The 2,809-nt window shown below is 45.0% G+C and overlaps 1 pseudogene; it reads left to right on the forward strand.

The window, feature by feature from the left end:
- The first annotated feature begins 276 nt into the window (after window positions 1–276).
- On the forward strand, window positions 277–884 carry LOC115657651 (annotated as a pseudogene).
- The last annotated feature ends 1,925 nt before the right edge of the window (window positions 885–2,809 follow it).

A 2,809-nucleotide genomic window follows, 5' to 3' on the forward strand; every position in this document is an offset into this window, starting at 1 on the left:
GTGCCAGGGTCACCCTTCCCCACTCAGAGCAGACCTGTGGCCAAAGCTATGGAGTGCTGGGTCCCTGCTGCACTGCCCCCTCCCCTCCTGCGTGGGCTGCTTGGAGGCCCCATCTCCTGCCTATGTCTTTAAGCGGGCGGAAGAGAGGGCTGGGGGCGGGAGGCTGATGACAGCAGCAAGCCCCGCCCAGCGGCTGCTCTGGGAGGAGGCGGGAAGAGCCGCTGCCACCAGCCCTGCAGCCCGGACGCGCTCAGTTGCCCCAGCCCGGTGTGTACCATGGTGAAGACTGTGACTGTCCTGACCCAGGCCTATGCCGACCAGAAGCCCAGCACCAGTGGGCTGCGCAAGCGGGTCCGGGAGTTCCAGGACAATGTGCACTATGCCGAGAACTTCATCCAGAGCATCCTGGCCAGGTGCCCACAGCCGAGTGGCAGGAGGCCGCGCTGGTGGTGGGCAGCGACGGCCAGTTCTACATGACTGAGGCCATCCAGCTGATCATCCAGATCGCCGCCGCCAATTGGATTGTCCGTTTAGTGATTGGACGGAATGGAATTCTCTCCACCCCAGCTGTCTCCTGTATTATTAGAAAAATCAAAGTCATTGGTGGCATCATTTTGACAGCCAGTCACAACCCTGGTGGCCCAAATGGAGACTTCAGCATTAAATTCAATATTTCCAATGGAGGTCCTGCTCCTGAAGATATTACTGATAAAATTTTCCAAAGTAGCAAGACTATTGAAGAGTATGCTATCTGCCCAGATCTGAAGGTGGACCTTGGTACCGTTGGAGAGCAGCAATTTGATTTGGAGAATAAGTTTAAACCATTTACAGTTGAAATTGTGGACTCAGTGGAAGCTTGTGAACATTTTGAGGAACATCTTTGATTTTAGTGAGCTAAAAGAACAATGGAGCTCCTGGTCCGTGGCTGGAGGTGCTAATATGCCATACAAAATAGCATTAGTTTTAGACTCTGTGCAAACTCGTCTGCCCCAAAGAGCCCAAAGTAGTACTTTCCATCTCTAAATGGCTTTCAACCAAGGATCTCAAAGTACCTTACAAATATTAATAAGTATGCTTCCCAACACCCCCATCCATTATATTATAATATTCCTTTTTTTACTGATGCAGAAACTATGAAACAGAGATCAGATAGCAAGGTTACATTCCTCAAGTCTTTGGCAGTGCTGGCAATGGAATCCAGTTCTGATGGTAATACTACTCACTCAATTATAATCCCTCATACCTTAGCCAATGTAAAGAAATAGAGCTGTGTATTGTAAATTCTCAGATCTGTATTTTAGATAACGAAATCTATCTCAAAGTAGAGAGGGGTAAAAATCAAAATCCTAACACTCGGAACTCTTGGAAAATTACAGTCTGAGCTCTGCAGCCATACTTGGGATAGCCATGCCTACATTGCTGTATTCCAAATTGTCAGTGTGCAGCAGAGCAGTATTCCATATGGCAGCAATGGCTGTGTGCACGCAGCATGAAACACAATGGTTTTAGGGTTGTGTGTCTGGCATGACTCTGAACCTGGACTACTGTCTTTTGATTACACAAGGTTGCTGTGCATGATATCACATCATTTGCAAACTGTCACATGACAGATCCACTGTATATTATTCAAAGTCCACAGCAGGACACTTATTTCCAGCCATCTTAACAGAAGCTCAGAAATGGGTGTGAGGTTCACTATGATTGCCATACTCAGAAGCCTTTTGTGGTCTGGATTGGTTCCCTTTTTAAGGCATTTATTCAGGCAGCCTGTATTTCAGAAGCCTTCACTTAATTCCCTCTGGAAACTCCCCATCTTTAGAGAATCACAGAGCTCACACTATTTGGAAAATAAACTAGACTGGAAATATTATGGACATTTACTCAAACAGGGGGCCAGATTCTAGTAACCTTACATACATTAAGTAATTCCTGAGCTCACAAATAGTCAAACTGAAATCAATAGAGCTGCCTTTGGAGTAAGACACTGCTGGCAGAATCTGTCTGAGAAGATTTTTGCTTCAACGAACACCTAGTGGGCAAAAATCTCACCTTAAATTTTGCAGCAAAGCCTCTGGATTTTGTGACATTCCAGTGCACTAGATAGTGCAAATTCTGTGACAGCTTCAAACAATAATTATGATTTGTAATGAATTAAATATAAAAATGATACAGGGCACATAGAATTCCTTGTTATTTAACAACAGTTAATATAGAATTTGTCATGTTATTTAATTTGATTTTAACATCTATTTATTTTACTTATGCCCCCCTACATTTTTAATATAAAACATGCTGCAGATTTTGTTTTTTACTGAAAACATTGTAGACATTGTCAGGTTGGAAAATGAAGGTTTTGGCAACTGGTCAGGGGACTTTTGTCACCTGGGATGTGTAGGAGGCTGTTTGGGATTGGGGAGTGAATGTTTCTCCTAAAATGAATTGCAGTACAATTGTTAATAATGTTGATATTTAAAGTGTCAACATTAAATTCCTGAACTTGTTGAGTGAATGGGGCTTGTCATGTCCCTCAGAGCTATTGTCTCAGGCTGTCTGCAGATTCAGGAAGAAAAATTGCATCAATTGTTTCACATTTACACTATTACTTCCACAACCAGGAGGTCTAGAAACATACACAAGAAAAAGGAAAGCTACAAGGCAGTGGTGGGCAACCTGCGGCCCATCAGGGTAATCTGCTGGTGGGCCGCGAGACAGTGTTTTCATTGACACAGCCTCCCACAGCTCCTGGTGGCTGCGGTTCACCGTTCCCAGCCAGTGGGAGCTGCAGGAAGCAACGTGGGCTGGTCGCCGC

This window comes from Gopherus evgoodei, chromosome 9, assembly GCF_007399415.2.
Source record: "Gopherus evgoodei ecotype Sinaloan lineage chromosome 9, rGopEvg1_v1.p, whole genome shotgun sequence".
Classification (NCBI taxonomy): domain Eukaryota; kingdom Metazoa; phylum Chordata; order Testudines; family Testudinidae; genus Gopherus; species Gopherus evgoodei.